This window comes from Lonchura striata, chromosome 6 (genome assembly GCF_046129695.1).
Source record: "Lonchura striata isolate bLonStr1 chromosome 6, bLonStr1.mat, whole genome shotgun sequence".
NCBI classification, from domain to species: domain Eukaryota; kingdom Metazoa; phylum Chordata; class Aves; order Passeriformes; family Estrildidae; genus Lonchura; species Lonchura striata.
The window spans coordinates 41,835,333-41,862,653 of record NC_134608.1 but is presented as its reverse complement, the minus strand read 5'-3'; the positions used below and the strand labels follow the sequence as shown (position 1 = coordinate 41,862,653).

General features: G+C 35.3%; 1 protein-coding gene across 13 annotated transcripts in view; it reads right to left on the bottom strand.

Moving 5' to 3' along the window:
• Positions 1-27,321, bottom strand: part of LRRC4C (leucine rich repeat containing 4C) — a 473,541-nt gene that overhangs the window by 135,206 nt on the left and 311,014 nt on the right. For 3 of the 13 annotated variants that reach the window (XM_077784224.1, XM_077784225.1, XM_077784227.1), the window contains one exon: positions 19,259-19,333. The exons of 8 other annotated variants lie outside the window; for them this stretch is intronic. The gene's annotated coding sequence lies outside the window, so the exon portion shown is untranslated. Of the gene's footprint in view, positions 1-8,104; positions 8,172-19,258; positions 19,334-27,321 lie in introns of all 13 variants that reach the window. 2 more of the 13 variants (XM_031505046.2, XM_031505044.2) reach the window with 1 other exon arrangement.

Sequence of the window (27,321 nt, the reverse complement as noted above, 5' to 3'; positions counted from 1 at the left end):
ATCTATTGTGATTATACCAAATGGCAAATCATTAACTTCTTTACCAGTTCCAGTGCTTTCTTTTGGCAAATAAGTAATTTGGGAAAATCCCTCATGAAACAAGTTCCTAACTCTACTCTCACTGAAACAAAGAAAATAACATTTACAGGTACAATCAATATATGAATATATGACTGAAAGAAAAGTGGTTTTACCTAAATAAAAGAAAATTAAAGCCTTTTCTCAATTAAAAATGCATATATCTATGAAGAGACATCAGATACATCATAATGAGAACTGCCTCTATGTAACATTAAAATAAATCCGGATTTAATCTATAAAAATATAAAGAAATTATGAAACTATTATAATAGCACCAAAATTTTAAAGATCTGTTTAAGATTGGAAAACACAAGTTTGGTTTTATAAATTTTAGTGCACACACTGCACTACAGATACTCTAAGACAGCTGGAAATATTTACATATGCAATGTGTAGTCAGCCTATGCAAGTTGGAGTACTAATCCCTCATGCTTCAGGAACACAAACTGCTAATCTCTGCCTGTCGTCAAGAAGACTCCAGAGCATCAGTGGGTATTAGAAGTACACAACTCACAGTGAGAGATACTGGATTGCGTGAATCTTATCTTCATCTGAAAAAAAATAAAAAACAAAACCCCAAAAACCCAAACGCCAAAATCCCACCTAAAAACCAAAGCACAAATCCTAAGAAAATGCCAAAACACTTCAGATTTTTAAAATGTGGTGTTGGCCATTGGATTAATCACAAATATAAAGATGGCTTATACCAGGTTATATTATCAATTTCCATCCAGGCAAATGTCATGATTTTCTTTCATTTTTTCTTAATTTTTGTTACAGTATTTCATACAGCTAAAGGAATTACTGATAGACATCCCTAACACATCATCTATAATCACTTAAAACAAAGCAGGATGCATCCATCCTCATTTTTCTAAAAGACAGGGTGAAATGTGAGATGTGCCTATTTCCTGTAACAATATCATAGTATGTCTAAGCAAGATCAGATTCTCACTTGCCTTTGCATTCCCTCAATTTCTCAAGGTTTCCAAGAAAAATGTACATTTACCCTTTGATATTAAACACAAGGTCAGACAGAATAAGTGGTTGCAAATGTCCATTACTTTCCTGTCATCTGCTCAATTTGGGTTTCCAGCTGCCAGTGTCTAACATTGCCGCACCATTAAAAATTAAGGGACATTCAGATGCATTGATCTGTATCAAAAGCGCTTTAACGGGAAAGAAAAAAATAAAAAAAGGCAGAAATCATAATTTTCCTAAAGTATCAAACTATTGGATGAAAATATCAGAAGGAAGAAAGGAACAGAGGACTCCCTCAGAGTTGCCCAGATGTCAATTGGTGCAAATAAGTTAATTGTTGCTGCACTCACCATTACTCCTCACCTTTGACGAGGCACCTTAATTTGGTCAGAAAAATAAGACATTCTAGAATACACAAAGGGTGTGTATATGTAGATTTTCCAGGCAAATACATTTTCATTTTTATTCGGGGATTCCAAAATAAACTAACAAGGTGTGTATTGAGAAATAAAAATATGTTAAATATACTGGAACCAAGGGCCATAGCACAGAATTAAACATTGTAATGGTAAAATATTCTGCATATAATGGCATTTGATTAACTTTTTATTCTCTTATATTTTGGAAGTTTTCCAAACAATTGAAACAAAATTACCTTGTTTTCCTTTTATCACATCTGGAAAAATCTATTATTTTCCAAGCAGTAATATAATCACTCTTAAATAGAAATGCTACCTCTATATATTTCTGCTATATCACTTTTGATGTGCTTCTTTTGTTCTGTTTCCTATTTTTTTTTGTCTTTTAGAGTCTCTTATTAAAATTTTACAGAAGAAAAAAATTATTTCCTATATTAAGAAAATGTCTAATATAAGACTGTCTTTAGGAAATAAATTGTGTTTGAAAGGTAGTAGCCACCATAAAAATATAAACTATAAGTTCTAGCACCTGAAAAATAACTATAAAAGAGAGAATAATGAACAACAGGATCATATAGTAGATATTATTGTAACTACTAAGCCAATATAAATTATATGTTTGATATATTTTTTGCAAACTGAATGTAACTATAAGTTTCTTGTTTCCTTAAAACTGTTTCCTTAGCTCATATTTTAGTTGAATTTCATGGCAGGGGATGTGTAAAAATTTCAGTTTTTAGTATAAATTAATCATATTATCAAATTTGTTTAGTCAGATAAAACCAGACAGGAAGCCAGAGAGGTTTATGGAAGATCTGAAACAACTAACACCTTTCATCTAAGACCTTGATGAAATAAATAAGATTGATTCTTGACTAATGTTCTTTTTCTCCATGCCAAAACACATATGGCATGTTGTTTCTAAAAACTGGAAACCTGTGGAAATTGAAATATTATTTTATTTGCCACCTCCAAAGAAGCAGCAGCGATACAAGAGGAGAGTCTGCTTGTATTATGCTGTAAGGTGTGTGCACCCTTAATTTCAAGTTCAGAGCAGAGGAATACTATCTGTACTAAATTATGCAAACTTAGAGAACAGTCATTTTTTTCACCTTTGAGTTTCTCGTCTATTGGATCAGATATTCACCCTGGTGAGAAACAGTAAATATTTTATTTTCTTCTAAAATACAGATACAGTCGAAATCTGCTTTTATTCAGTCACTGAAAGTTTATGTTGGGATTTTTTTAAAGTTAGATGAGGGCACCTAGGATAAAATCACTTTTAGATAGCAGTCTAGAGACTTTTAAATCATGTTGATAGTATGTGTATGTAAATAGATATAAAATATTATTTTATAGAAATACTTAAAGCAATATTGGACTCACTATGATAATCACTACCTCCTGCATTAGAAGATTTTCTTTTAACATGCCTGTTTTTTAAACTGAATATAGTGTTTTCAAAAATACTAGTCAGATAATTATGAGTACAAAAAAAAATTTGTGAGTAGGACATAGTGTTTATATATTTCATCTAGGCAACTAGTCTAATGCTGAACAACTCACTTCTTCTTGCCAGATAATTAAAGGTTTGGGAACCACTCAGATGCAGCTGTTAGACATTATTAGTGGTAGTTCAGTAGAATGTATAAAGATAGTGAAATGCTACTGATCAAACTAAAAGTTGTAAAATGTTAAACGAACCTGCAGAGTTAACCTCAAATTAAGTTTCTATTAGTCCCAGGCTTAGATGCATGCCATGTAAGGAATGAAAGATTTCCTAGATACCCAAACTCCTCTTTCTGCTTTTGTGGTGTGGTGGGTTTGTTTTTGTGACATGGTCTGGTGAGATCCCTTCTGCTATTGGAAGTAGCCCTTACAAAAGCAACACAAAAATAAGACTAATACTTGTTGACACAGTTCCAGAAAAAAAAAAAAAAAAGTCTAACAAGACAAAATTACCTGTCTCAAACTAGAGACTGGAACTGAACTGAAGCCATCCAAGCCTCACAATGCTGCTGGCCCTCTCCTATGGTTCCTGACCTCAGGCAACACCCTTAGCTACCGGATGGACATTTGCATGGATCACCTTGGATCAATAGTGCTTCATGAATGCAAATTGCCATGAATATACAGCCCAGAAAGCACTCTGCTGTGTAATGAGTACACCTGGCGTTGTTGCTATTTGTCTTCAGTTCTATATTCACTCAGAGGCAAAGCTAGCTTATTGTTCTTGCCTCTCACAGCATGCTCAACATGCCATTTCACTTCTCTTGTTTTCCAAGGTGCAATGGAACCAACCAGTAACTTTATTACTGTATTGTAATGCATTATATTGCATTTTCTTCCCTTCTGTTAAAGTCAAATTGATATTTAGAACAGCTGACATGACACTGGCTGTCTCAGTAGCAGTATCTCCCCACGATTTCCCCAAAGTAAATTCAAAGAACCTATTGCATGATGCAAACATCTCCCTTTTAATCACCATACTGACTATAAAACTTTCTCATTTTCTAATGAACTTTTACTGTCCTGTGGGTAGTTGAAGAAGTAGTGCTACCTTTCCACTGCAAGCAAAAAAATAACCTATACTCTGCATTGAACATTACTTTAAAGGAGGCAGGTAAATATGTTTCTAAGGTTATCTTTAAAGGCCAGTTCAAAATAGCAATTTGGTGGTATAACATCTAAGTTTTGATGTATCTACTCATTCACAAAATATATTCTGCTCTTACTATCTACAGAAAAATATGTGGATATTCAGGAAGTCTGAAACTAAAGCCAGAATTAGCTTAGTACAGACACAGACAGGAAATACTTTAAAAACCTGAAAATTTTGGTCTCTTTAGGGAGAAATTAATCATTTTTTGAGAGCAGGTATAGAAATACTACCTTCTTAAATCCTGATTTCTTAGTTGGTGCACTGATTTTTTACTAATGCTGCGTTTAAGAATGACTGTGCACTTGTGTACTTCATTTTATCAACAAAACAGGTATAGTAATTGCTCTCAAGACTACTATGAGATGTAGTTTTCTAAGTGTTAATGACCTTGATAGTCATATACAGTAATATCTGTCTAAATGACAAGTATAATCCTTTAAAATGAAGATTTAACTATTGCTGTCACTCAAGTCTGGAGTATGGATACACTGTCCCACTGGGAAACAGGCTGTGAACTGGAATCACAAAAAGCCTTCTTCCCTTTCCTCTTGGATTAGGAGCCTTGCTCCATCTGAGCAGCAGAACCTACATTTCCAAAGCTCTGTCCTAAAATATACAGCTGTGTGGTGAGGTAGCAAGGGGTGTTGTTCTCTGTGGTCTTTATGACCTTTTCAAAATTTACAGTGAGATGAGCCTGGGAGCCCACTGCATCATTATGAGAGTATGGTTCTTTTCCCATTTTTATAAAAAGTAAAGGTAGATACTTGAAGCAGGAAGCTCTGTTTGTTGTCATGATGGGAAAGTTGATTAATTTAGTTGCACGTTTACCACAGTGATTTTCTACCAGACTTTTCTTTCCCCAGCATGGGCATGAGTACTAAAATGTAGAGGTCTGCAGTACTTTGAAACAAATTCAGAATTTAGAAGGGGCTGATCTGACACAGTCCCCACAACCAGAAAGAGAGAGTGCAGAAAGATCACACAGGCAATTAAAAGAGTTAAAGTAATGGAATCTGGCTTCTAGCTATGCCTTATGGATACCAGCTTGAAACTGCAGCATCCATAAAAATAATCCATATTCTATTAAGAGGGCTAAGCATTGCTGGGCAGCCTAGTTTTGTCCCTGTCAGAGACTAAAGCATTGGTCTTCCAGATGATCATTAATTTAAAAGAAACAATCATTAAGAGTTTCTAATCAGCATAAACTCCAGGCAGTAAGTTGAATTTTAGTTATAGTCAATATATAAATTTCCAGCTATTCAGATAACATTTTATAATTTAAGTAAATGGCTTTTGTCATGGTTGACTGCATACTTGACCCTGATGCTCTTCCTGTCCCACATTTTTCCTGATTGTTGTACACTGACCTCTCATGATTTTTACAGTTCGGTAAGGTGGTGAAGAAAAGATGAAAACTCATTAACACTGTCAAAGACAGAACTTGTCAGGGTCATGTGGCATATATCATCCTCGCTTCTCTGGGACCCCCACAATTTAAGTCTGCCCTCACAGTCAGCTAGAAAAGTGAATACTTCAAAATGACTCAGTGCTATCATTCAACAATTATTCATGATAGAATACAAGCACAATGAATCAGACCAGATATAAGATACTATCAAACTGTTTTATATTACCATATATCACTCTCATACTGTCTTTTTAATGTTTTCATTTCAACTTGCTTCAAATGACTTCATAAAGTATAGAGCAAGACATCAAAGATTATTGTGTTGATCAATGCAATAAAGGCAAAATTTTAGTAATCACAGTACTAAAGCAAGGCAATTACAGGTCAGAAATAAAGAAGAAACTCTCTAATTTGAAAAAAAAAAAAACAGGAAAAAGTACTCAAGACACTTAGAATACAGTTTTTATCCACATTTGAATTTGAGCAGCATTTACCATAATTTAAAACAACAAAAACACCACAAAAATTGTGCAGATATATTAATGAACACAAGCAACTCCTACTCCTTACAAAGGTTTGGTTTTAAATTTCTTTTGGAATCAGTATAATATTTTCTATTAGCTTTAACAGCAATTTCAGAGAAAACATCAGATAAGTATTTTCTCAGTAATACGGTATATCAGGTATCAAAATAGTTTAACCCTAAAGAAGATTATGATTTTTTCACAGCATCTCCTACAGTAACATGATGAATTCAACTAGAAATAGATTAACTGTTTCAACTGCCAAAACCAAATCCCAACCAGAAAATAAAACATAAAAATACCTGGAAATACATAGCCACATGTTGTAAGGAAACATCCAGACCCATCAATCAGCACTGAGCTCTATTTACACTCGGCTTTAATGGGCAAATTCAGTGTAGCTGTGCAGCAGACTAGCAGCATATGCTGCCCAACTGCTTCCACTTTCATGCTGTTGCAGGAAGCAGCATGTGCACACACATGCAAGCTGTGCCTCATCTAAAGATCAATGTGGGCATCAAGTGATCCTCTGATTAAAAGCCACAGGATATCCCAAAGAACAAGCCCATCAGTTTTATGGAAACTGGATGCTAATATTTTTGGCCACTTCTTGCTACCCTCTATGAAAAAAAGAGGAATCCCAACTCTTAATTTATTCTTTAACCCTCAACAGATAAAGGAGTGTAGAAGATCTACTCCCTTAATAGATTCAGTCTTATGCGACAAGAAAGCATAGTACTATGGAACCTGGTTTAGATCATTATTAACTAACCTCGAATTTTCTGAACACTGTTATTTCTATAGAAATGTATTTTCCTGGACAAATAATCTATTTTCTGTTTCTTTGGCACTGTAAAAATACCTGATTCAAGGACAACAGAGAATCAATAAAAAGTTCAGCAACAACAATATCATACATGTCACCATATTAAGATGAAAAGATATGGGAAGTCTACATTTCAGATTTTGGAGTACATCTTTTCAGTGAAAAGAAATCTCCTGCCTAATCACCCATGCTAAAGGAACAAAGTATAGGAGACTGACATTGTAGCTGAACAGCTCCTTCATGGTATCTCTGCACCCCACATCCATTACAGTAGATTGGTCCAAACTTTAATTTACAGAAAGTCTTTAGGTATAGAACAAGAATATTCTACTTGATGTCAAACAGGTAGTTGATTTTTTTCACTCACATGATAGCTGTCTCAACTGCATTTTCCTATGTCCTTCAGCAAAAAATGCCTTCACAGGCCAAAAATATTTCCTTAAAACTTTCAGTATTGGAAAAATGAGATCGTAACATACTGTATCCCTCAAGCAGTAGGATTGATAAAGTAAAACTGAAGCACTGACTATAAAAACAATATCCCAAAAGCCAAATTCCCATCCTAGAAAAAATCAATTTAATTTAATTCAATTCTAAATAAAACCCATTTTAGGGTGGAAGAATGGAAGAGTGGAGTACCTTTGTGTCTCTTTAGAGACACAAATTCTGGAGCCTTTGTGTTCAGGATAAGTACAGTTCAGAAGGATCTCACTTCTTATATGGCGTTCACAGTCTGATGATGATTCCAAAGATTTACCAAGTAGCTGGGGAGCTTTGGGAACAGTTTATAGGCAGGAAATATCAATGGTCCACCTATTTTATTACAAGATCTTATTAGGCTGAGAACTTATTGGGATCTCAACAAGGTAATGTTCATCATTAGAATCCTCTAGCAAGTGTGTTGGGTTTTTTCCTGTAGCTGAAATTGCTTAAAAGTTGTGTCTCTCTTATGCACCCAAAAACTCATTATTTTATGTAATAGATGTCTTTAGTCTTCAAAAGTTTCACAGGATCTTTTGGTTCCAGTCTGAGTCACCAGTAAATAGGACAGTAAACAGTCTAATCACTGCTCCCTACCATTCACTCCTCAGGCAGTAAATGCCATGTTTAAAAATCCATCCAAAATTTCCATTATCTGTATGTAGAACTTGCTTTCAAAAGCTCCTCTTTTCACAATACCAGTGCTTTCTTCAAAATCCGTACCTGAAATAAGAAGTGCACATCTGTACTTGCAGGGTATTTTTGGTCTCTGCTGGCCAATTCATTTTATCTGCAAATTTAAAGCAATGCAGTGAGGAAGATTAATAAAGGCAGTGCTGATATTGATGAATGGCTAAAAACACTAAATAACAAGAAGAGATATTCCCTCTCTTTAGTTGATGCCATTTCCCACTCCCTGATCCCCTTGTCCCACACTGTCTCTCATAATGTGGGACTATTTTTATAAATTTCTGAAGAAGTAGGTACTTATTTAGCCTTTATAAATTTTTCCAGTAGTATTTAAGCCCATTTTATGTCTTCTTTCACAGGGCGGGTAGAACTTAAGTAGGAAGATGAGCAATTAGGATCATGAGTTGTATCCTGTAGCAGATGTCACGAATCACTGGGGTGGTGTGTTTCCCCACCTCCTCAGGCTGCTCTAAAATTTCAGGAATCCTCTTTAGTCCTCAGCTCTGAGTAATGAGTTAGGCAATACCTCTTCCCTTGACCTTATAAGAAACTCATGGGATAACTTGGTATATCTAATAAGTAATAGAGTGAACATTGCCATCAAACTTTATCCTGTTATTGCAAATTTGTATTAAACTGACTTTTGCTGATACCTTTGCTAGTGCTTCATTAAGTGATCTAAACCAATCATTCATGACATTTATGTAAGACTTTATTATGAAGTAATGATTATAAATATATTACACTGTATTATTTAAGGGACTTCCTAACATGAAAGATTAAATTCATTTTGGTAAAAAGCACTTTTACTTTAAAAGAAGCCATGATCTATATCTATATCTATATCTATATCTATATCGGAGACTGTCATTTTAGATTATCACCAGAATTCCTGTGAACAAGTAATTTAAATAAAAATGCATGATCACCTGCCATCCTCCATTTAGCTGGGAAACTATACCATGTTTTTTTATATCGTATTCTCCATCACAAGATTTTCCTTTAGAAGCAGAGAAAAAGACAAGTCAAGTTCTTATAGTTCCAGGCATTCCAGGATCTTCCTAATCCATATAAACCTTAAGGATGTAGTCTGGAGTTATTTCAAGCAGATGCAGATGATAGCTTCATATTTCAATGTCTACAAAGAGTCACTAACTGAATCTGGTTTATTATTAGTCATAGGGTAAATGATGAAAATGAATGTGAGAAATTAATAGCAAGCACAGACAGACATCATCCTAAACTGTCATAGCTATGACATAGCAATACGATTCTTTCAGCTGCCATGTAACTTCTCTCCAGGGAAATGTACAAATATATCTAAAATCTAACAGGCACAGATGTGGTGTCCTTTATCTGAATTGAATATCTTAAAATTGAATATCCATGAGTACTTTGAAAGGCCATGGCTTCATTACCTTCTCAAGCAGACACATTTGGGAAACCGGCAGCTGTATCTGATCCAGGCTGCAACCCCATCCTATAGATTCAGGAAGTTTCATTAACCTAGCTTTAGTTTGGCCAAACTAGTTACAAGTTTGTTTTTACTGAGGCACGGGCAAAGCAAGTGTAACTTTTCTGAAACATATATGAGGTAAATGTAAAAAGACATAAAGATAACAGTGAACTTTTGTGGTCATCAACATCAACACTTTATAGCTGGCAATCAAATCCATACCAATCTTTAAAGATGCCCATAGTTTCAAATTACTAAGTCTTCCAATGCACACATACTAAGGAATGCAAAATTCCTCTTATGATATCTTCAGTAAGTTCAAAGCGATATCCAGGATCTGAATATTAGAAATTCCATGTGAACTCAGAAATAACTAGTCTATATTTATCTTTAAAAGAAAAAGCAACCAATAATTTGACCAAATTTGTTAGCCTGCAATTTAACATCAATTTTTATGGCAAATTAATTTTCCATTCAAAATAAAGACCTTCTTCAGCTAAAAGAGCTAGCTATGTCCCTTGGAAACTTACATAAAATATATCTTGTTTTCATTTACACAACTTTGCAGTGAAATTTACACAAATCTCTATTGCCATTTCTGCCAGTCTTGTTCAATTTCCCACACTCTGTCAGCATGTGTCAGGAAGAAAGCATTATGCCTTGTTAAATTACGTTACAAGTAGAACCTTCATCCCAAACTGAAAGGGAAATAAATTTTAAAATAGCATTGGCTAATAACCTCCAGTGGCTTTTCAGAATCCTGTCTGTTCTACAGAATCTAAAGTTCATCATTTTTACAGGCACCCAGGGACAGAGTCACTAAATTGCTGAATTCTCAGGCACAGGAGTATGGTCTAAAAGGCTGTTGCTGTACAAGAGACTTCAGAAAGCACAACATCTCTGCTTATGTGTATCTTAATTAAAATTAGTCAGACTCCTGTCAGATAGAGCAGTGGACTTAAGTGTTTGTTCTATAATCATGACTTGAGTGAACAAGGCTTTCAAGCAGCTTATAGCACACCAAGACAGAACTTAAGAAAAGGTTGAGAAAATAATAAAAAAAATCTCAAAAAGCATATCTAGAGATTTCCATTACAAAACACATTGTGTGTGATGATTTAAAAAAACAGCTGGGAATTAAACTCCAATGAAACTGCAGGTACTGCTTTTATGACTCATGCACTCCAACGGTGAGTTGTGCTTTTATTTGTATTATCTAAGTGCAAATTTTTGAGCAAGCCTTAAATAGCTGATAAAATTTACTGGAGAATCCTAAGGACCCTCCCTATCTTAGTTCTCAAAAGCATATAGACCACCATTATGCTAATCAAGTAAAATCTCAGCTAAAAAGTAAACTAAGATGCAGATCCTCTGACACACAGACACATCTACTTAGGTTCTTGAACTAAGCTTTAACCTAGCTGTTTCTGAGGCACTTTCATTCTCACTGAGGTTTTAGCAAAAAGAACTTCCTTTCCATTTTGTTGCCCATTTTGTATATATTTCCCTATACGTTAAGAAGAAAACAAGCATATGGCATTGATCTCCCCTGAGAAGTATAGGGACAAAACAAGTAGAAAGCAATAAATACAGCGTCTTTTTACCAGATAGCAATCTGACATGTCAGTGCAATCCAGAAACCTACCTTAAACTACGTTATTGGTTTTTGTTTGCTAGCTTGTTTACATGTTAAGCAAATTAACATTTTTAACTGATTTCAGGTAGCATATCTGAAAGAGAAGACTAGACTGGAAATATAATTCAAGCAGCTGGCAAGACTATTTAAAATGGTTATTTTAAAATAAGGGAAGTTGATTTGCCATACCTCCAAGCTTTCATTTTTTATTTTTTTTTAGGTAAGGACAGTTTTGGTTTTTTAGGTTTGTTTTTTTTTTATTACCTCCCAGAGACAAATTCCTCTAGAATTTGTGAATTTGTGAAATTGCTATTTATATTTTTGCTACAAATGTTTTGGCCAGCACTTCCATAGTTATACTCTTTGAGGAACAGTTCAGAAAAAAATACCCAAACCAAACAATACCCAAAAACCATATCCATACGACAATACCTAAAAATCATAACCAAAGTTTTTAAAATAAGTTTTGAATAGTCTTTATGCTTAATCTCCTGTTAACTGGAGCATCATTTAAAACAATATTTTTTCATAAGAGGCAGAGGTTCTAATAGATTTGGAAAGTCACCTCCTTCTATGTCATATGAGAATGCAATTTTATTCCTGTGTAGAGTATTTTTTGCTTTTCTCCCACTAACTGGTGTTGCATCTATCTCATTTCCATTGTGGTGCTTTCAAGTTACAGCCCTGAAGGTGTCATGTTTAATTTACTTAATGAATATATGATAATTTATGTCTGTCCTGCTGCTTGATGGTGCGTCAATGTTCAGCTGGATTCTTCATCTTCAATTTGCTTTCAAGGAAATGATATCCTAAACTTGTATGGGTTGACATAAATGACAGTACTTTGAAGAGCAAAGATTGTGCAAAGGGTGGAGACACACATTGCCTGCTTTGTGACTTAATTCTCTAGATTACTTGAACAAATAGCTTCATAAAAAGGAAACGTTCTCTAGTCTAACTACTAAATTGTTAGTAGCATTTTAGTATTTTTGAAGAATAGATTTTTTGTAGTATTTTATTGGACAACAATTAAAAAAAAAAGAAAACAAAAAACTCAATTTTAACTCAAGACTGATTTTCTTAATTTTTCTTTCCTAAGAAATTCTACAAATAGCAACCATTTTAAATTTCTGTTCTTGGTTATAGAGAAGAGGAATCTATTACAGACATCATCCAGGGCTTGCTCTGGAACTCAAAGTGTGAAAATAAATAATTTCTTCTTTTATTATTATGTTAACTTTTTTTTTTTTTTTTTAAGGCAAGCCTTGCTGCCATTTACACTGATAAGAACCTTAGTATTTGCAACAAGTCTTTAAGTCTCCTTGGTGCCAAACATCTGACATATTCTCTCTCTACCTTTAACTAAAGAGTTAAAACAAGATTTTTCACAATATCTCATAAAATTCTATTCTAGCAACATCCAACCTAGTAGACTTCTGAAAGCAGAAAGTCACTGAAAGATGAGACATCACATAGAGGATCACAAAACTCATCTTACTGGCAAAAAAAATTCCATAAAGGTGGTGTGAATTCTTTTTGGACACAAAAATCATACTAGTGGACCAGTCACAGAAATGGACACGTAACTACTACTACTGATACTGTGGTTTGGTTTGTGAAGAAGTCAGCATCAAGTGCACAGCTGAAGGGTTTTCTGGCAGCTCATTTGCAGAAAGTTCTGCTTTCTGAGCAGCTGGAAGAAATATCACAGCTGTTACAGCCCTGACAATCAACATGCTCTGCTGAGGATGGCTGCTATGCAATCAGTCCTTTGTGGCATACACAACATACTCCATTGGCTGTTAAGTGGCCAACAAACCAGTTTGGGAATTCCTATGCAAAGAGCTGTCCCACTGATACTGGAGAAAGCTGGTTCTAATCCCAGTTTTACAAGCCACACTTCATAATTAAAAATCAATATGAAGTGTTGTGGGGAAGATTTTGATTTTTTATCTGGACTAATTTAGTTGGCTCCAAATGTATAGTAAATGACAGAGAACTGCATATGGTATAATCTTCTGTGCAAAGTCCTTTAAAGACCTCTAGTCAGAGGAAAGAATATCAGAGCTTACTGCATTAACATATGGAAAAGCTCATAGCTTTTCAAACACATATACCCAAAAAGATAAGCAAGTCAGGAAGCCCCAGGTAGGTCCCACAATAAATGGGCATGCTAGACACAACGACCAGAAACACGATACACGAGTGATTCTTCTGGTTCAAGTCATTTCCTTGTCCTGAAATTATGGCAGATGGGCCATGATGGGCAGATTACTCAAGCAGTAAGTACTTGAAGGCTGGCAAATGAAGTACAGAATAACAGACTTGAATATTATTTGAAGGTAAAGGTGGTAAAGGCCTAAACTGATATTTATACGGTTGTTTCTCCCTTTAAGAATCACAAGGAATTTTATAATAAAGGTACCTCAGTTTAAAAAAGTACACCCTAGTATGGAAGAGTATTTTTATGGAAAGACAAAGTGTAACTCTCTAAAAGACAGAACAATAAAGAGGATCGGTGTTTTCGGGGCTGTTTGGGTTTTTTTGGCAGAGGACAGGGTGGTGGGAGGGTTAAGTGTTTTGTTGTGCTTTTTTCCATTTCAGTACAACAATAGAGAGGTGTCAGAAAAAACTGCTAGTCAAATTCATTCTATAAGAATCATAGTCATTTATTTTCCAGCTGCTAAATCTTCAAAAAGATGAGCAACAGCTATTGAGTCTCAACTTCTTAAAGTATCTGAAATCAATGTTCCTTCTTAAATATCCTTAATGATAAAAAATAACTGTCCCTCTAATATGACAGTTATAATACTGTGCTTACATTAAGGATTTCTTTTGGCAAGGATTTTTAAGTACTTAGAACTGAACATCCAAGTTATTATATTCAAGTGAGCTCTTTTCTGCTTATGGTTGATCATATCAAATATCTCATAGTTACAGTCAGTGACTGGTGTCCAAGTTGAGATCAATGATGGTCCCCATCTGTTCCTGAAGTGTCCCTCTGGGCTCGGCACCACCCTGTTTAGCATTCTTGTTGGTGACATGGACAGTGGCACTGAGCACATCCCCTGCAAGTTTGCTGATGACATCAAGCTGTGTGGTGCAGGTGACACTGGAAGGAAGGGATGTCAGCCATAAGGACATTAAAAGGTTTGAGGGTTGGGCCCATATAACCTCATGAAGTTCAACGAGGCCAAGTGGGAGGTCCCACACCTAGATCAAGACAATCCAAATATAGGCTGGTCCAAGAATGGATTAAGAGCAGCCCTGAGGACCTGGGGTGCTGGTGAATGAGAGGTTGGACATGACCCAGCAATGTGCACTCACAGCTCAAAAAGTCAAATGTTTCCTGGACTGCATCAAAAACAGCATGGCCAACATGACAAGGAGGAGCAGCTTTAAATTGAAAGAAAGGAGGATTAGATGAGACAGGATGAAGAAATTCTTTATTGTGAGGGTGATGAGGCACTGGAACAGGCTGTCCAGAAAAGTTGTAAATGTCCCATTCCTGAAAGTGTTCAAGGACAGGTTGAATGAAGCTTTGAACAACCAGGTGTATTGGAAGGTGTCCCTATCCATGGCGGGGGCATTGAAACTAGATGAACTTTAAGGTCCTTGTCAACCCAGACCATTTTATGATTATATGGTTCAATAATTTATAAGATGAAAAGTCAAGCATTATAATTCTTAAATGTTAGATTAAAAGAAAAACAATTTTTCTTGAACCATTCCATATTATTCATCATTAGAACAAAATATCAGGTACAAAATATCTTGTGAAAGCACAGTGGTCATAGCTCAAATCTTATGTTCAGAAAGTTCATTTAAATAATGAACCCATGTAGAATGTCAGTAATCTAAGTACACCCAAGAAATTCACCCAGATTGTGTGTTATTATATGGAATGTAACAAGAATTATCACACTTAAATAAATATTGCAGATACAAAGAGATTTGTTTTGACCATATGACAGTCTGAGTTTTGAAGCTTATCTTCAAACTAGCTATTTATATCAATAAACAAATAAGGTCTGATTCTTCACCATAGAAATTTCAGACTTTTTCTTTACAAAGTGTTATCATCATCACAGGTAGAAAAATGAAACATATGTGCACACTTGGCTACAAATGCAAGGTAGTAAAGAATTTGGGGTTTGTAATATTAAATACTCTATTTGCATTAATTTTCCTCAGTATACATTGTAACAAAATATTTAGCGGAAAGAAAATTTGGATTGTGATCTAAATCCAGCTCCCAAAGATACCATAACTTCCAGATTCAGAAACTTTTCTTGTAGAAAATAATGAAATTAGTAGTAACCTCTGCTTTACCTGAATATTACAAGTAATAATTTTTAAATATCAAAATTACTGAGCACATATAAATTATTCCTGTTCTGTTCTCTTCCTATAATTTAACTGGCATGCTAGACTTCTCAGTATGAGCTGTGGTTTGCTGTTTGCTAGTTTTGCCCTTGCAATAGAGCTCAATACTACACTGAAACAATTCTTTTTTATCAAAAACAGCTGGCACAGAGTCAAGTACCTAAGGGGGATAAGTTTGGTAATTTAGCCAGCTATGTGTAATAGAAGGATTTTTAGGTTATTTACAGGGGAGGTGGTGTCATTCACTTCCTTCTTGGTTTATAGTCAAACCACCTGTAGCTATCCCACCAAATAGATACTTTTTGTTAAGTATTATTTTCAGAGCACTACATCTACTCTGGAAGTAATTTCTTCTAGATCCTTTCTGCTAAATCTTCATACCTTGAGAACTTTCTAGTAATAAACGTCACACATATTCTGTAAACATGTGTTTCTAGGACAACTATACACTGATATTTGTATAATCTCACTAGATACACCAGATGGCTTAATTATAAAAAAAAAATTGTCAAATAAACATTACTTCTTGTTTTATACATGCATTTTCCTGTCAATAACTTGTCTTTCCAAGTAAAACACTTTTGTGTAATAGCTTGTTATATTCCTTGAGAAACAAATAATCCTTTAACCCTGCAGCATTTGGGCCATCATTATTTATCAACCACATTTACTAAAATTGACCAAATGACCTTTAGGATAACCAAAAGAGAAAAAAAATACTTTTAAACTACAGAATAGCACACAAAGCATACACATTATTTGTTATTTATGATGATCTTCCATTTCTTAGTCACACACAGAAGCAACTGAAAGCAGGAAAAATTATGCACATCACGACATAGACTGTGAATTCTGCCCCCACACAATTAATGGAAAAGGAGTAGTTAATTTCTTATTAATCTAGTGACCTCCCACAGTTTGTGGTTGCAAAATTTATGAATTCTAGCTTTGAATAGTCTTTTACTCCTTGCTATGTTTCTCTAGGTACAACTTGGAAAGTAATCTCCCATGTATATAGAGTAAAAGACACACTGGAAAAATACAATTCAGAAGTATTAAAGAAGGCTTTTCACAATGAAAAAAGGACCCTACCCTGAAATGCTTACTGTCTACAAAACATAGATAGAATCACATAGATGATAGAACATAGAACATCATAGAATCACACAAAAAATATCTCATCTGTTTTATCTAAAGGATTAGAAGTTGTATCTGATCTGGGTGGGATTTCAGTCTATGGATATATCTGCTTTGACTCTTCACTGATATTCACATCTCTTTGCACACATCTGACCTCTAACATTCACACAGTAAAGGGAAACTAGATTACCAGATTTACAATAATGAAAGGGTGCGTTTTCCTTTCTATTTTTTTTATTATCCATAGTCTTTGACATATGGATCTAAAACAAAATACAAATCCATCACTACAGAAGAAACACATGCTTTGCGAATGATAAATTTGGTCCAGAGCTGAAGTGTCCAAAACTTGATGTAGTACCTTCATTCCCTTTAAGTACCTTCACACAGCCTTTAAGCTCTATGCCCACAACATCACAGCTTTCATCTATATTTTTACAGAACTACTCAGGTATGCCTTTTGTTTTTTTTTTCTTTTATTCTTTTTCTTAAGAAAAAGATAACCATTCATTAAAAACCACTAAATATATTATTTCTGAATTTGGATAGTAAGATATGACTTCCAACATCACACTGCTTATAGGACTTTCATACAGGCAAAAAACAAATACATGGACAAGCAGCCAGCCCAGAAGAGATATGCATTCTGAAAATATTTGGAGGAACTTTGTTTTCTCAGACACTCTCCCCATGCCATACATCTTGTTGCATTCTCTGGAGCATGGAAGCTGCCACAAAGGTAGCTTTTAAAAGGTGTTTTATATAGGAAAGCTGTTTTTAAATCACCCTCATATTCCTTTCAGTTTTTATCTGGCTTTTACATGAACATGAGCCATTCTGCATCACTTGCCTTAAACTTGTATTTCATCCTTGGTGTAAAGCAATCTTTAGAACTCATCTGCTGATGCTTAGGTTGTACCAAACAAATACTACAACTAAAGGTAAGAGTCTTCATCAGAATCCTGATGGGCCTTACAGTCTGAAGGGGTGTGAGTTAATTACAGCCAGCCTGAATGGACACACATTACCTGGATGCTGCACACAGAGAAGTTTTGTTTTGCTAGTGGGAAAACAAAATCAACACAAAACCACAACAAACTCTGTTAACATATTATTTCTCCCCACCTACCTTCCCATCTTAACTATTTTTAAAAGAAATTTTAACCTCCCTACCTCATACACACACTTTTGATGGAATCTGGAACGTGAATGAGAAAGGAATAGGATACAACCATAAAAAGGCACATAACAGACACAATATGCAAATTTAAATTAGACAAAATTCCTGAACTCCCAAACAACATTTTCACAATGTTACAACACGTCTAAATATAGTCTAATCATGATTTGTTTGGACTTTGGTATAAAATGCTCATGCCTGCATCTGCATCCCAAGAGGGCACACAGGTGTGCTGCTGCCAAGTCATTCAGCACAGGTGAGGCTTCACCTGGTAAACAGAATTGAAAAGTAATTTCTTTGTTACTATGTTCACCACACCTCTCCTTCCTCTCAGCGCGCTCTACAGCAGAGCATTTTACTGTGCTCTGCTGCACAGAGTGCTGGCACTGCACTGTAGCTCTGATCCAGCATCATGCTTAAACATGTACTTAAATAGCAGAGACATCACAGAATGCATGAATGGGCTGTGAAGGGAGGCCCACGGTGCAGCCTGAAGGGCAAAGCAGTCACCTGTCAGCATTGCTCACTCAAGAAAAATCTACAGGGCTCATCTGGCATATACATGTTCATATTTAAAAGTAACAGTGGCTATTCCAAATGCTCACCCCGAAGTACATGAACCAAATGCTGTGCATCCTCTAGCAAATACTTCTGCTTTTGCAGAAGTAAATTTAGGTTGAAAAAAAAAATACTGCTCCTACTCATCAAAGGTCTTTCTTACACTGATTTCTAAAAGAATTCTTAGGTTCCCAAATACAATTAATGACCAGTTTTGAAGTAATCTAATTTCAGTCTTAGCATAGTCTGTCTGAAAGGACAGATTTTAGTTGTAAGAACAGTCTGGAGCTCAGATTATGCAGCAGTGTTGATTTTAGTAGTATTATTCCTGTATACATGGTACATATTTCCTGTATATGTTCCCACGTTGTATTGTATAATGATTTAGAAGTCACGCTGCTGAGGCTCTGTAGGAAATATGCTCTCCCACCCCCTCCCTGAACACACTGAACCAAGTGGAATCAGCGTCCTGGTTCTTAGTCATGTCACAGTTTCATGTGTGCACAGGGAGAAAACATATTGTGGGAATGACATCAATACTGCAGAAAGGTTAACAAAATATTACCAAAGATAGACAGTCCTTCAAAATCCTCAAAGATTCACACAGACTTCCAATGAAACTATTCATATTTTTGACAAATTTGTACATTGATAAAACAGTCAGCCTATACTAAATAATACCTTCTATTTCATCAGGAGGTAAAATTCTTCTGCCTTTTTCCTGTAATCTTTGTAGTAATTTCTCACTAAATAACATGATTTCTGCCTCAGCCTCATATGGTCTTCAACATTTTCACACAGTTTTGCTTAAAAAAATGAAAATTATTTCACCTGAATGTTTCTTAGGGAGACTGTTTCCTTCCAAGTCACTTCCTTCCAAACACATAAATTTTGCAGAACAACATGCTGTTCAAACCAGAGCAAAGAAACAAAGAAAAAAAAGGTCTTTAAATCATTAATTGAGAATACTTCTCAATGCTTACAATTACTTCATTAATTGATTTAGCCGTCAACAAGTGGGGTGGGGAGGGGGTAATTCTTACTTGAGATCTTGTGAACCCTTCCCTGACAAGATCTACTTACAAAGATTTAACATGAAGGTATGAAAGTGCTGGCCACATGAGCAAAGACTATCTGAGGAGGTGTTACTGTTATCATTATGTACCATGGCATCTTGGACAAAATTCCTTGATGCGTCTCACCCAGTGATTTTGCACTACAGTTCTTTTTCAGTTCTAGTTTGCATTTTCACAAAATATTTTCTCTTTAAAAGTGACTGATAATCACCACACCTGTAGATACTTCTCAGAGTTGTTTACCAATTTAGATTAAAAAGATTAATCTTAATCCTACCTCTACCTAGAATTCAGGCTATCTAAACACTCTGGTACTTACATGTATGTAGTCTGACTTCCAGAGCTGTTAAAGCTTTTTATTTAAGGAAATGATGACAGTTAAGTACCGAGCACTTAAAATCTAAATCAAGACATTCAGGGATTATTGATTTCACTACAAATCATCTTGTAAGTGACTGGAAGCTTGGGAAGAAGTCATGGAATCTTAGATCATTCTGTTCAGTGACTCAGCTGGAGGCTGACATGGTTGTAGGCAAGCATCTCAGACTACATTAAAACATGCTAGAAGAGTCAGGAGTATTATAATTTTCCTACACTACAGTAAAAAATATTGCCAAATCTCATGATCACCATTTTGGGAAGAAGTACAACTAGAGACAAAGGTTAACCATCAAATATGAATGATTCACAGACATAGCTGTAGGCAAAAAAGGTTTTTGTCTCTATATATTTGTAAGATTAATTGGATTTATGAACAGCAATCTTATCTCCTCCATCTTAAAAAACAAACAAACAAACAAAAACCCCAGCAATAAAACAACTGTTTTGAGTATGATTATGTGAACCCACTAAATGACAAGACATCCCTTTTCTCCCTGGGGGAATTCTGGGGTAGGTTAGACCAGGTGTGCTGTCTGACCTGGAGTATCCTGCCTTCTTACAGAGGCTACATCATCTGTGAGACATGAGACCTGAGAGCATAACACTGTTCACACTTCTTTCACTTCAACCCCCTTCCTCCCACTTACAGCCCTGTTCTAGGCATTGTTTTTCACACATGAATGTCAGAAGCATTATAAAACTCTTTCTAGAAACACCAACGATTATAAAAAAAGTGTCTCATTCTTCCCACATAGTAGCTAAGAAAATGGAATTAATGTGATACTCATTCTAAGACAGCAAGCCTTGCTGAGAGTCAACATACACTGACAGCAGTTTGGGCTCAACATCACACTGAGTTCACTTGGCTTCAAATTAATACAAATGCAATGAACTTTTGTCAGCCTGCAATGTCACACATATCTATTTGATTTTAAGTGCTGCAAGGGATTCAAAATCAGAAGTTTGTCACCACCACTTCCTGTCAACATTTCCAAGGTATTTTAGACTATTTTAGCTTATGTTCAAAGCAAGAATAATGGAATTTTTTTTTATCTCAGTACTAATTCAATATTTCATGTCAGAGGGTACAATTGTGATGACAGTAACACAGATGTTCCCCTGCTATAGATCCATCTATTAAAATTTCCAAGTAGAGATGTGATGAAATTGAAAAACACATCCAAAATATGACTATTCACAAAAATATGCTATTTCCAAGAAAAATCCAGATTTTACAAATGTATGCGTAATGCAAATAATTATGGCTTTAGTCCTGCTAATATTAGCTCACTGCAAATCATTTTCACAGTGCTTCATTAGCACACAATTGCTTATGCAATTGTGAAGTACTTTCTTAGAGAGATTTTGTTTTTATCAGTTTGTGTTATTTAGATATTTTTTTCTGTCACCTACTGGGAAGTACAATGTGTCGAGACGTGACTGTTGGCTAGAATATGCTTTTTTTTTTAAATGCAGAATCTTAAATAAAGTGTTTTTATCATTATTATCATGCTTTAACTTGTCCACTTATTGTGTTTTCTAGTATGGATTTTCAAACCATCTGTATAGAATACAAAGAATACTAAAAGCAAAGTTTTTATTTTTTCCCTCTCTCCAATTTTAGCACAGTCAGAAGTGCAAAATATTTTCAACAGGAAAGTACTTTTTTTTTAAGTACCTTCAGGTCTTTATACTTAAATAAAACACTGATGGTTATTAAGTGTTCTTCTGCAAAAGGAATTTGGACTACCTAAATCCTTTTTCCTCTTAATATCATAACTCTCCATATTTTGGGTTTTTGTTTTCTTTTTTTGCCTTTTTTTAAAATGTGGTTGTACTTAATAGATGTTGTTCTAGAAGATAACATACTTGGATTAATGCAGTTTTTCTGTTTTTTAAAAAAATTGCTAGTGGATCATATATTAACTCTTACCATAGCTGAAATCTAGGAATGTAAAAATCGAGACCAGGTACAGCTTTCAAAATACAAAAACGAAAACCCTGTATTTAAAAGTAAATAGTTTCAACTGTTGTGGAAATTGCTTGTTTATTGGATTCTCAGACTTCAAGAAAAGAACCACTTCTCAAAATACAATGTATTTTTTTGCTTAAGATTGGCATTAAGGATTGGCTTGAGAATATAAGTGAAATACTACCCAGTTTTAAAGTGTGAGTATCTTCACATAAATTTACTTCATCTTATGCAAGTCAGATATTATATTTTTTTCTTCTGACATAATTTAAATGCTTTAAATCAACTTTTTGATACACTTAACTGACTCCAGGGACTACATTAAGACTCAAATTTTAATACTGTGAGTCACATTAGAGTCTATTAATTAGATGCCTGAGTAACCAAAAATTGATGGCAAGGACATATCCCTGAATATCAATTCCTCTCAATATGAAAAAATGAAAATACCTTTTTTTAAACTTTGTTGAATAAAAGAAAAAATTAGTTCAGACTTTAGAATCTGAAAAATATTATCACACATTAAGGACTATCAGCAGTGTATTACATAGTCATTAAGCAAAAATGCATATTAATGAAATGAGGACTTTACACTAGTAAAATTAAGCAATAACTTACTTAATAAAGCTTAGAACTAACTCTGTAGACTACAAATTCGAGTCATTTTCCAGGTAAAGGTATTTAGCATGTAGTGACAAAAAGCATGCTTACCCTAGCTCCCATTATTCCACAGTGAAGTTTATCGTACTGCTTCTCTACCTTATTGAGGCCAAAAATCTCTAAAAGTCTTTCAAACTACTCTTCAGCAAAGCATTCTGATACTCAACACACACACAATACCAAACAAGAATTCCTATGAGTAAATATAAATCTTAATGAAATTCACAATTAATTCATCTACTCTTGGAAGAATAACATTAGGATGGGATTAGTGTGAATAAGACAAGAATCATAATCATAGAATGACTTGGATTGTCAGGGACCTTAAAGGCCATTTTGTTCCAACTCTTTCCCACCCATAAGCAGGGACACCTTTTGTTAGACGAGGTTGCTCAGAGTCCATCCAATCAGGCTTTGAACACTTCTAGGAGTGGGGCATTCACAACTTCTCAAGGCAACTTGTTCCAGTGCCTCAGCACCCTCAATAAATAATTTCTTCCTAATAGCTAGTGTAAATGTACTCTTCCACATTAATACCATTCCTCCTTGCCCTGTCACTCCATGCTCTTGTAAATAGTCTCTCTCCATCTTTGTATGTGAATATTTAGAATATCATGGTATTCTGGCAATTATTTCAAGGTCATCTTTACTATCAAGACTCCTCATTGTTAAAATGAACTCTACTGAAGTGCTTTTGATACTCTTCATTCCTGTATCTCAGAGTGAAGAGCTGGATAACTTAGAATATTCCATAAGTGCCTGCAAGGGCTCCACTCTGAAAGAATTTCATAAACTCCTCTGATCAGGAGGTCACTTGAAAATTCACCATGAAAATATTTAGGTATGCAACTTATGTTTCTGTTTTATACTTGTCTGTACAAGACTTAGAAGTAGAGAAAGACAGAGTGGATGTTTACTCACCCTCTCACCCACAGTTTCTGGTGACAAGGGGGGAAATCACTCTTGTCTCAGTACAAGGTGCAATGTCTTCTGTCCAGCCTTTAGGAAGACTGAGAAACTTGCAGAGAAGTAATGGTGGAGCACTGGAAACCCAAATGGTAACCAGGCTCCAGCGGGTTAAATAGGCAGCAATAATGTTTCCCAAAATAAAGCAACTTTTTTTGTTCTATAATTATTATGCTACTCTTTGGTCAATGATATATTTACTACAGTGATCCAACTCAAACCTATTTAAATCAAATATATGATCTGTTATTAGGAATAAAATAGAACCACAACAGCTTCACACACAGCTGAATTCAAACTAGACCTGATGAATCTCCATTGTTTGATTCCCTATAAATGAGTTCATAGTTTACCTCTAATTTAGATCACAAATTTGGTAGCCATCAGGTGTGAATAAAGGATGTAGAAAATTATCCATTATCTAGTCTCACAATCTGGATTTCTCTGAGCCTTTATAACAGCAAACTGTTTTAATACTTTTATAATGAATGCTAGAGCTATTCACACACTTCTATGCAAATAGAGAAGGTAGGTTATCAACATCTTATGGTCTCCTGATGAGAGCACAGAAATAACATGTCAGAAAACTATGGTCAAGTCAAGCTCCATCTGAATAAGGACATACATTTTCACCCCAGATCACTTCAAATCATGCAGGAAAACACCTTTATCTCATCCCACTTTAAATCCTTAGTTTTTTACCATATATTTTTGCTTTCTTGATGAAAGTTTCATTAAAACCATTTTTTCCACTGCAGATTTTGGCTGCAATGAAATAATATTTAGACATGAATTCTATGGACAGAAATATGGTGACCTGACAAAGCACTTCAACAGGAATCAGTCTACTTTTCCCCTTGCAGTTTACTGAAGATGTGGTAATTTCTGCCTGTATAGAGAGGTAAAACCCTTATTTGGAGCTCTTTTGTTTCATCTTTCTTCATCACTGAGTTCTTCCATTCTGATCCCTTGACCTTATGGCACTTAAATATGGACATTTTTTTAAATCTCACTCATATCACCTTTTGTCATGCTTACCTTTCCATTTTACCTCTAATCCCACTACACAGCACCAAAAAAAATTTCTTTCTTACATTAGAGCACCCAAAGATCTTTCAATATCTGAAGATTTCTTGTTATATTCCCCTGAGCTTTCCCCAAAGATGCTTTGTACAGTAATGCTTCCCCATAAATAACTTCCAGAGCATTTAAAATTTATATGTATATATTCACACAAATGTTTACTGCCATCTTATCAATTTAAAAACTGTTTATAACCTGCCTTACCCATAGTCCTGACAGGCCACTAACCCTGGAATCAGTCAGGTGACTAGTACCTGTTGCCACAGAGACCATTATCAGAAATCACAAATTCTTCACATGTTACTAATGGAACTCCAACCCTCTGCCTCTTTCCTATTTAGTCGCTTCTCATATTTTATCTACAGCTCTGACTGGAGTTCTTTTAGGGAGAGAACACCTTTGTTCTCTGCCTACCCAGTACATAGTATAATGAAGCCATTTTTTGCATTTGACCTTTCCATCAGTGCAAATAGTAATAATGATGCACCTAATTTCCAGTTGCTGATGGATGACTGCCTAATTCCAGATCATACATGTGCACTCATGAAGGCACTGGATCACCCAGGCCCAAAACAGGGTCTCAGGTGGGATGACATAACATGCAACATTTCTGCCTGACCACCAGCACCAGAGACTCAAAAATTACCTTTCAAAAATGTTATTTGAAGAAGCTTTAGAATGCATTCACACTTTACACTGCCACTTATTCCCTGTTTCAGTAGGAATTGGAGAGAAACAGTGAATGATCTTGCTTTAGTTTGTCATAAAAGTAGTTGAGCTTCAAACATGGAACCATAGTGAAGACCCACCTTTAGGGCTAGCCTTAACTCTTGTTTGCAGAAATGTTTTTCTATTTCTATAGCAACACTTTTCCAAGTATAATTCAAATAATTTCTTGTGTTTGCTCAGGAGTTTTACATGTTCTGTTTTGTAGCAGAAATTCCCAAGAAACTTCTGGACGTGCTGGAGATGTCTGCTGTGCATATAGTTATCTAATACACAATCCATTCATAAGGACTTCAATGTTTATTGGAAAATCAGATTAGCCTTATTTCTGTCTTGGACCTACCCAAGAAAGCAATGTTTCTTATACAATCTGGAGTAGCTAAACTGCATAAGCCAACGAAAAAAGTACTTGGGGTCAAATTACATGTTAGCACAGCAGTTCTGCAGTGCCCAGTGATACAGACACACATGTGTTGTGCTAAAATAGACACAGAAGAAATCTTCTGACTGGAAACAACAGATGTAAACCTACATCTTTCTGTTATAATAGGATACAGGCAAAGAGAGAGAAACTAAATATTCACATAGAAAAGCACTGATCAATACACAACATTGTAGATGCATTTTTCTCTATTCCTTTCATCAGTGTTTGGCCAAACTCCCATAGATCTCACAGTAGTTATTAGATAAAACTATCATCTGCCTTTTCACCACTCTTACAGTCAGAGGTATCACCTTAAATAAGCTGGAATTGAACACGACATTAAATGTCAAGCTCAGCACTGCTAATGCGATCACAATTGTCTGTAGAACAACCAGCAGCATGACCCCTCTCTGACCTGTGTATGTTGTGAATCCTTCTTGGTGTCCTATTCCATATTCCTTGCCCAGACATTTTACACCACTGATATTGAGTATCCTTTTTTGCTCCATTTCATCCCCTAAGCAAGGTGTTAGTGCCATTTCCTCAACATCACTACTACTTCCTCCAGTACTTAACACATCCACACCTGCAATCTCACATGAGCATGTAGCAGTCAAAGCTTTTTTCATGTGGTCAATGAGTGGTGTTGTTTGGGGGTTTTTTAATGTATGAGAGAAAATAAAGAAATTTTATGCCCTTACCCATGAATGCTTAAAAAAATTACGAACACACTTTTGTCTGGCAATAGGAAAGAGAGTCCTCTAAGTACATGAATCATCAAGACAGGGAAAAGCAAGTAGAAGACACTGAATGGCAACAGCTTTACAATTTCTGTTTCATTTACTCATAGTTCACCATCCTTAAATATCATTGCCCTGGATTTTTTTTTTTTATTTATAGATCTGCAGTAATGATGAAGTTCAAAGAAACTCATTAGAGGTCATTAAAAATAACACTGACCCTGGGGAGAAGGAATAGAATTCTAGTCCCATTTCCAAGACACAAATGCAAGACGGAAAACAGAAAAGACAGCTTGAGACTTTTTACAAACTGCACACAGAAGGATGAATTAGAGTCCAAGCAGGTAAAATCCAAACCAGTAATGCTTTTTCATAGTTTAAAAAAAGGTGAGAATCTCTTGGGATAACATGTTGACTTGTTCACAAGTACAATGTTCATCATGGGGGTATTAACATAAGAGTTGGGGTGTCTGGTTGTCACTTCTTCAAGCAAGGGACATTTCAGATGGCTCTGTTGAAATCAGTATAAAGACATCAAGAAATGTGGGTAGCCATTGCAAATAGTTGTGCGATTTTCTGTTTCTCTAGGGATAAGTGTCTTAGTAAACATAGTTTAAAGACAGAAAACCAATTGCTAAAAAATATACACACACGCCCTGGCCAATAGCAAAATATACACAAGAAAACCTGATGAAACAATTCTCACTTACAGATAGCAGCAAACAAGAAGCCAGCACTTTCTATTAGATCTTTAGAGGGGGATTATTTTTTCACTCTATTTAAATACCATTTGGCGACTTACATCTGATTTAGCACTTGGCTTGCCTGTGGAATTAAACAGATTTCATACTATTCTCTTGTGTTCT